Genomic DNA, 9,403 nt, shown 5'->3' with positions numbered 1-9,403 from the left:
TTAAATAATTTTGAGGTAAATAGAATAAGGATATAGCATGACATGGATGGGTAGACTGAAACCATCAAATAAAATTTGCACTACCACTACTTCTGGTACGTGTGGTTAAATTGTGTTTATTAAAAATTTTGTGGTTAATATATTAGTTATAAATTTCAAAGGGCTGCGATATGAGCAGTTTCGACTACCCATAAAAAAAATTACATGTGCCTATGTAATCACTTTTTTTAATAATTCAGTCATTATTAGATAACTAAATAAATAAATAAAATAGATTATAACCTATCTATACCATAAAGACAGTAGATAAAAGATGAAGGCCAACTTTATTGAAGAAGATGGGATTGAAATATGCAAAATTGGATGGAAATATATAAACCATGCAAAAGGATACTATCTCCCTAAGTTAACTAACTAATACAATTTTGACTCGTAGTGAAGCTGGGAATGCTTGCTCTTCACAGGTTCTTGGAAAATTATCAAGTAAGGGCATGGTGATTAAGAGTTAAAGACACTATCATGAGCTGGAAAAACACACCCACGTCAGTATAGAAGATTAAAAGTACTCAAGAAAACCAAAGGTAAAAGAAATCAAGTTTAATAAAAAAAATTAAATCAAAGTTCAGCATATGCCCTTGAGGTGGATGCAGCTGCATTTAGTGATGATCCCGCTCTTGATTTTTCCTCTCTGAGGCCTCGTCCTCGTGGTCGGCCTAAGAAAACTAAAGAGGCATTGATCAGAATGGAGTGTTCTCGGCGGCATAGAGGTCGTCCTCGTAAATCTGAGAGTGTGACTATCACTAATGTGTCGGCGCCGCCTAGTCTTCCTTCTTCATCGGGCCCTTATTTCACGCGAGCAAAGAAGGCTTGGTGTCTTGCTCAGTCTGCAAGCATGTCCTTCCTTGGTAGCGATGAAAATGCCATTCGAGAGTTGACTGAAGTTATTAAAGGAAATTTTCCTTTTAGTTGTTAGGTTGGCTGCGCTTTTTTATTTTGGGTGGTTGTTTTTGATCCTTGGTTGGGTTGGTGGTTGTTCCCCTCTTTGTGGTCTTTGTGGGTTGTTTCCTTTTTCGATTATTAATGAATAATATCTCTTTTGCTCTAAAAAAAATAGTTTAACAACAAATTACTACAAATCATGTTGCTATCTTTCTCTCACTAACTTGAGCACATTTTTAGGACTTCATTTTATCATTTAGCTATCACATTTCTGTTTAGCAAAAGATGAAATAGTCAATTCCCTAAAAAAAAACTTGAGGGAACAATTTCATTTTTAACTATTTCACCCCACACAAAGAAATAAATAAAAAGAGAAGACTTTCACTGTTTTAATTTGTATTCTTTTTTTTTCTGTTCTTTTCTTTTACTTTTTAATTTCTACTGTATTAGTTAATGGGTTGTTCTTGTCCAACTGGTTTCCGTTCCTCTCTCTCATGTTATGCTTTTTAATCTCCTTTGACTTCTTAATTTGGATAAGGGGTAATTCAAGCAAAAGCCTAATATCAAATCTCAGAATTTTCTTGGTGAAAATAACATGAACAAATGCCAAATAATACACGGGGAACAGGAGCACAACTATATATACATTCCTCATTTCCCATCATGAAATTTCCCAATAGAAGCAAAAGATAGATTAATCAAAAGATTTTAAGAAATTAATGGTGATACATTGATAGAGATTTGAAAAGAAACATCTTTCTTCTCCTTGTTTGATTGCAGGGACGATGAAGTTAATAGGATTAAATGAAACACCAAATCAACATACATATAGAGCTCCTTTTTGTAAGCTTCTAAACACTCAAGACAGGTGGTTAGGACTCATCGGAACCCCCATCTGAGTTGATAATGACTCCTGCCATATCCGTGCTTATATTTATAGCTTTTTTGCTCTTCTTTTCTTTTAAGAGAATTTAATTTTAAGCAACAACATTTGTTCTCTCCAAAGCCTCCAATGTGTGTTTTCTTGAATTTGCAGCCATCTATGCAATATGAGAAAATAACTCATTGAATAAGTAACCAAAAATATCAACATATAGTAGCTTTAAACAAAACAAAAGACAACTTAAAGCACCATTTCATTCATAAGTTCTCCTCAGACAACCAAATGTAGAATGAATGCAGAGTAAAAAGGATATGTTAGGACTTAGGAGGCACCATTAGGCCAGTATAAGGACAATTGTTAGTCAGGCTCAGAGAAATATAAGGGGAGTATGAACACTCTTTGCTTTTCTTTTATGACAACAGCCACTGCTGCCATCTTTGCTTGTCTCTAGCAGATACAAATTGACTTTATCAACTGGGTTTCCTGGAATAAGATCAAAATGAAAATGAAACTACCAAGTCTTTAAATATAGCTGAAAGGGAATATGATTAATAGAGAAAGATATGGAGAACTTCACACCTTTGGCATTATAAAAATTCTCTCAGTCATATTTTCTAAAACATTCGGATTGAGTAATCAATGGAAAAAATTATTACTTTTATTAACCACATCATAAACTCTATGCAGAACACATGTCTACAATTACTGGGATAAAGATGTTGATTCAAGAAAAATACCATGAATATATATTTGCATTAGAAAGTTAAGAGAACTCTTCAAAGAAACATCATGCCACAGGGTAATGTTCTAACCAATTCAGAACTGCAATAGCCAATAAATCAATAAATCTAAGTCTCAATCCATCTCAGAACCCACCACTTTATTTATGTAAAATTTATTATTCCGAGCACACAAAAATCAAACAGATTGTTCGATTTCAAATCTACAAAACTGATATGGGGAACTGATCATCAAACATCAACACATTACAAAACACACAAAGCGGACCCTTCATTCAAATCCCCCCTCGCCCCCATCAAATAGGCAAATTAAGTACCTTTAGCCTCTGTTTTAAATCAGCATAATCTCCATTGCTCATGATTGATTTTTCAGACACATAACCCATAGCTGCTTCCAAGAATTTTTGCTCACCAGAACCTGCGCGCGTAGTTAACAAATAAAATATGAGATTAATTTAGTTAATTACAGGTTAGCAGGAAATCATGTATGTATCATTACAGTTTCAGCTCCATACCTAGCATTACAACACTGCTCCCTTCCCACATTTGAGATTATCAAATTCCTCATTTGACATGATAGTCTTTCCTGCGTAGTAGAATGCCTGTTGAACAACCAATTTCAAAATTCAAGTTTAAATTCATCTGCTCTGAAACTATTAATAATTAAATAATGACTGACAGAGCATCCATGTTGATATCCTTTCCGATCTCTCCTCTCCCTCTTGTGCGCCTGGGACCGTTCAGACTCTACCCTCAATCCCTAACCCCCAATGGCGATTGGTGACCACCTTTTGAATGCTTATAATAAGGAGAGGAAGAAACACACAAACTAATTTGTTTCCCATTGTCCTAAAGTAACAATGAAAATCATCACAATAATAAGGCATCTCATGCTGTGAACAAATATAATAGAAGGAATGCTTAAAATAAACTGAATGACTCTACTTTTAAATATACTACAGCAAGAATCTAGAAAGGACATGATTTTGCCACACATCCTGCACATGCTACATGAGATGATACTCCATTTATTAAAGAGTAGCTCATAACCAATACATAACACCTTAATTAAAAAAACTAAACAGACATAAAGCTAATGCTTAGTGGTTACATAACAAATAATGATGGCCCCAAACACACTAAATGCTCCTTAATGTATAATAACTTATGACCATTCATTTTTGTAACTGTGAAACCTTTCTTTTCTAATTTAAGTGGCTTTATTTTTAACAGTAACTCCTGTTTAAGTGGTTAAATATAGTGCTGAAAACAGAAGCCACACCTTGAGTGACTTGAGAAAAAAACTAAACAGACATAAAGGTAATGCTTAGTGATTTTTTTTGGTAAGTAGGAAGCAAGAGAAAAAAAAATTGAATTTCTTAATTCTTTAAGATATATGTAATTCTCTCTAAGGAGCTTGACAGCCATACCTCGAGTGACTTGAGAAATTCTATCACCTGCAAATACAACATTAAAGTGCATATATACCAATATGCAAGAGTTAGAACAAATTATCTAAATAGTTGGGGTTCCAGAACTGCATACAACCATCACTGTATTTTTTTTATCAAAAGATAAAGACAAAAGCTATATATGGACTGAATTTAAATTTCCATAGCCATAAGATGAAAGAAAATTTGATGCTGCAAGGAATCTCATCCCATTTATGCATAAAAGAGGAAGGAAGAAGTAAAAGTCATAAAAATTGTTTGGGACCTCCATGCTGACCAATATGATGCACACAATATGGTAAAAACTACAATCAGTCAAAGAAATAATTATGCTGGCCAAAGTGGGTGAGTATGCGTGCGTCTTTAGTGTTTGGGATTTCATAGTCCCCTGCAGAAATAAGTTGAGGATATATGAACTCCAGTTGATCAGAGATGAAGAGGTGACAGTATATGACATGGCTCGTAAAGGGCACAAACTTTTGCCTTTCCTCTATTTTGGGCCACCACGGTGACCAATATAACGCACACAATATTGTAAAAACAACCATCAGCCAAAGAAATATTTCTGCTACGTCAACAGTTGGTCGAAGTGGTGAGTATAGCTGCACAAACACCACAAAAATGCAAAAAAAATCAGAAAATAGTAAGAATGTTGTGACCTTCGGTTACCTAATTGAATTAAATAGAAACTACTGTAAATCCACAAAATATGGCAAAGAGCCACCAGGTGGAAATAAAACTCACCAAATGAAGTAAGTACTAATTGATTATTTCCAGCCTTGAACTTGCATGTAGTGGGAGCATGCCAGTACATATACATAATCACAAACCCAAGTATGTGCAGTTAGGAAGTAATCATAATCAAAATATTAGGATTTACCCAAAATCTACAAAGAGAAGTTAAAAATTTGGCATTGCAGTAGTAGAACAAAGACAAATAGGTAAGAAGAAAAAGAGATAAAGCTTACTTGGAAAGTTTGTCCAAGCTGGCTTTTAGATGTATGCATATAGCCTCCACTAAATAAGAGGGTAGAAAAACTTTTTCCAGATCGATTTAGTCCACTGCACCTGGAACTTAAAATCAGAAATTTTTATCAGAACACTATGGTTTAATAAGCTACGCCATTTTCTTATCCAAAATTGAGTTCCGTTTTAAACCCTTGTAAAATGTAGATATCACTTATTATCACATTTAATTACCCATTTCCTTGACAGTCTAAGGTCGATGAAGAAGCAGAAGACGGGTATAAAAGGAGAAAAACTGTACTGCGGGTTTGGAATATGAAAAACAACATTAATACCTGCCACCTCCAGTGTCATGTGGGCGTTTCTTTGCTACCGTCTCTGAAGAAAAAAGATGGGTTTAGGTCAAATTATTCACCCTTGCGGTTCACAAAATGCTGATTAAGCTGAGAGAAAGAATTGTCAAAAATTGGAGCGAAAATTGCAGAGCAACAACGAACTCTGCGAGCCTCCCTCTTGCGCGGCCCCCTATTTATCTATTGAGAAATCGAAACCGATCAATTGAAAATGAAACGAAGGGAAAACAAAAAGACTGTGAATGGAAAAAAGAAACGTAAGAAAGAAAGGAGGAGGAAGGGCTGAGGGGAAATGTGATTGGGGAATGTACGGCTGTGATGTGATTGATTCTTTAGGAAATACTATGAGTAATTTTACAAAAATGTCCATGCTAAAAATTAGAGGGTAGTGCATTGAATTGTTAAATTCCAAAGTTACCCTCCAGGCTGAAGAAACTCTCCCTTTATATATAGTATAGATAGATAGATATGTTCAATCAATGAAAAAATCTTACAGTATCATTAGATTGATGCTTTTGAATAGATAGCACCCTATTTGCATCAATACTATCAATTTGCAAGGAATCCTAAAAAAGAAAATCACATGTAAGGAGTAGAAAGCTATAAAATGATAGTTACCATCAATAATAACATTTAAGATAGTATTTGGCTTGACTGAAGTCAATTTATATTTAGATCTTAGTCTTTATACAGTGATCACTGACATTGACATTGACATTTTGAAGTAAGGCTGAGTTCTAAATTTTACTGTTTTTCATTTGGTGTATTTTAGTTTTAATGGAATTGAGTTTAAATGTTCAAAATTAGAAAAATAATAACATTTAAGGAAAATAATAACATTCAAAATTAGAAAAATAATAACTTATGACAATGAGTGACCATCATTTGACGGTTAACCATTAGGTCCTTTAGTAATATAATAGGTAAGTATTTCTGAAAAGGTCCATAATAATTTAATTGCACGGACTCTATAGTAGAGTTCATGTATATTTCGTCTAAACTTACAAACTGGAAATTTCAATGTTGAATAAAATCAAGTTATAACAAATTTGAGCAAAATTTACAAATAAATATGATCAAGAAAGTAGGAAGTCTTATTCATGCATTACTATAATTATATATAATTATATGTTGGTCTTTATGCAATAAGTCATAGTAAGAGCAATCAATTTCACATCTTCTTTTGTACATACATCATAGCAAATGAAGTTCAGCCAGATTTGAGCATCAATAAGAAATAGTAAAAGCATGCACTAAAAACAATAGCATGAAATGGAGAATATCATATTTGTCAATCCAAGGAAATATATATGAAGGGAATAGAGATGATGAATGGGGCTTACTCAGTTGAAGTCAACTCCACTCTATGATCTTTTCTCTAGGTCGCAGCAAACTAAGAATGCAGCGAGCTTTTATCTGTGCCACAACAAACAAAGTGAGGGAACACAAATTGTAAAGGCTATTAAGATTTCAAATTGATGAGAAGTTAAATACAATAAAAAAAAAATCTGCGGAAGCTGTAAAAAGAAAAGGCACGTGATAGACAGGGAATTAGAGAGACAATGAGTTGTTTCAGAAATTTAGACAAAATGAACTACTTGCCTTGGTTTTGTTACCAAGCAAGTGTAACTTACCCTCTTCCATCCTATCACTAATTTATCCTGTTTATCGTTTCTGCTCTAAGTTCTAACCTTCCAAAGTATCTCAGATAACATTTTATTGCTTTTAAATCTTGTACACTTGATTTTCTAATTTTTCCATAATGTTTTACACTGCCCCAACTTCTGAAAATTAGACCAATCTCAGAACAGATTCGAAATTTAGTGAAAGTATAACAATCTCTCTTCATTCGCACACGTGATGTGCTTTCCCATCACTAAATCTGTACATGGAAGAAAATAGTATGGAAAATAAATTGACAGATAATTGAAGTGTGATTTTCAAACTTATTCTCATCAAGTAGCTAGTAAAAACTATTGATTATATATAGTTATCTCATTTAAGTTTAGTCATAGTACTAAACTGCCTATAAAATGTTGCCAAACATGATTTTTTAAAGTTAAAAAGGACTTGCTTTAATTTGCAAGAAGAGAATAAAACAAAAATACTAAATAAAGTACATACTTTGTTAAGTTCAGAGTTGATTTCACCAGTTACTGTGATTATATCAGTAGCCAATAGCCAAGTTGGATGGTATATTATTGCATAAATATGGGAAAGAATTGATTTGCTTATAAAGAAGCTAAATTAATAGAAGAACAAAGTATACTATATGCATTTTGGGTTCTTGTTTTGATTTAGCAGATTTCATCGCACTGATATGATGCCTTGGAGAAGGAAGCAATACATATTCCATTCAAATTAACTTACTTGTTTAAACCAAGAATTTTACTTGAACTTACTTGTGCTGGATTAGAGTTGTCAGTCTGCAAAAAAAGATGCTTTATCAAATTAAATTGGCCAAGCAATTGAAAATCTAAACAGTAAAGAATGAAAACAAAGATATTACCTAATTTCTTTTCCTTTGCACAGGTGAACGGATGTGAAATCTAGAATTTATGCAGTTGGAGAAGAACACGGAGAACCCTAAAACAGAGAGAAGAATGAAAGATTACAAACCGTGGGAATGTTGAAGGTGTGATAGTAAGCAGGAGAAGGAGAAACGTGAACATGAACAACGAATAGAGAGGTGACAACCATTGAACAAACGGTTACAGCGATGAACTTGTGTGAGATGAAAATGTTTGACAAAAGGGTTTTTAGAGGTTGGAGGTTGTGTTAACCCTAAACAGAGGAGTATGAAATTCCTAAATTTTCTCCTGAAAAAGCCCCAAATTTTCACCCAAGGCGCCCCATTTTGAAAATGCAAATTGAAAATCAATTTAAATTCCATAATATCTGATTTAGGTGCGGTTTACAGGTTTGTGAATAACTGATTTGAAGTGGAGAATTTTTAGGGGAAGAGGGAGGTTTCAGTTGGAAGAGGAGAATGCAGGATGGGAAGAAAATACATGAAGAAGAGTTTCAGCGCGTGAGAAGCACGGTTGCTCAATTGAAGAGAGAGAGAATTTGTTTTATTAGAAAAGATGACGTGGCAATGTGTGGAGGAGAGTGTGGTTTTTGAGTGCCTCACTTTCCAGAATGAGGTCTCAAAATTATTAGATAACAGGGTGGATTGGGTCGAGATCCTCAAACGACTACAAGCTAAGCGCTCTCAGTCGATCCAAAATGATGACCCAGGTGTTTAAGTTATTTTTCTAGCTTATTTTTATGCATTTTAATATATTATTTAGGATATTTTAGTCATCTTAGGTCATTTTAGGATTATTTCATGCATTTTATTATTTTTATGTGTTTTCAGTATTTTTCTATAATTTTTATGATTTTTATTCATATTTTATTAGATTTTCGGATTAATAGGGGAGCTGATTTTGTGATGACGGACCTCGAGAATTACCATGCACTTGCAGAGATGGATGGCTGCAGTTTTGTTGTCTAACACATGGCGGGATCAAGGAAGTGGTCACCGTAAGAATGGTACGCGCGAAGCACTAGATTGTTTACTTAAAGCTAGGCCCAATCGGAGGCTGACATGTGGCAGGGTGTTGGACCAAAAAGCAAAATCAGCCCAAAAGATGTCACGTGCTTAAAAAGTTAAGAAAGAAAGGGATTGGGTGAAACAATATATATATTGAAAACCTAAGGAGGCGTTTGTTTCAAGATTTGGAAAGAGATTCCCGGGAATATGAAGGTTGGGAATGAACATTTCTGCGTTTGTTACAAGATTGGAAACTATGATTCCTGGGTATCAATCATTCTCGGGAATAAAATAACTTCCACAATTCTCATGATTTCCTTCATATTGATTCCCATGAAAAAGGTTGGGAATCTTACATTCCCATGGAAAAGATGAATGTAACTTCCCACTTCTCCCACAATTTATCATTTTTACCTTTATTTTTAAGTTTTTTTAATTTTTAAATTAAGAAAATTTTAAAATGTTCCCGGAAATACAAAATACTTACCAAACACATTTATAAAATTTACCCAGGAATAACATAAATAACATAC

At 33.9% G+C, this 9,403-nt stretch overlaps 1 long non-coding RNA gene across 18 annotated transcripts; it reads right to left on the bottom strand.

Annotated features, from left to right (window-relative positions):
• Positions 1 to 1,500: 1,500 nt before the first annotated feature.
• On the bottom strand, positions 1,501 to 8,448 carry LOC130745307 (uncharacterized). 18 transcript variants are annotated; one of them, XR_009021653.1, is made up of 10 exons: positions 8,030 to 8,446; positions 7,842 to 7,918; positions 7,703 to 7,758; positions 6,676 to 6,748; positions 5,315 to 5,512; positions 4,758 to 5,087; positions 3,078 to 4,615; positions 2,880 to 2,980; positions 2,072 to 2,305; positions 1,501 to 1,979 (listed from the first exon to the last, which is right to left on the bottom strand). It is a non-coding gene; the product is annotated as an uncharacterized LOC130745307 (long non-coding RNA). The 18 variants fall into 18 exon arrangements; XR_009021655.1 differs by having other exon boundaries at positions 2,155 to 2,305; XR_009021654.1 differs by lacking the exon at positions 1,501 to 1,979 and adding an exon at positions 5,827 to 5,898 and having other exon boundaries at positions 1,981 to 2,305; positions 8,030 to 8,448.
• Positions 8,449 to 9,403: the final 955 nt, after the last annotated feature.

The sequence above is a fragment of the Lotus japonicus genome, chromosome 3 (assembly GCF_012489685.1).
Source record: "Lotus japonicus ecotype B-129 chromosome 3, LjGifu_v1.2".
Taxonomy (NCBI): Eukaryota; Viridiplantae; Streptophyta; class Magnoliopsida; order Fabales; family Fabaceae; genus Lotus; species Lotus japonicus.
This window is presented reverse-complemented; position numbering and strand designations above follow the sequence as displayed.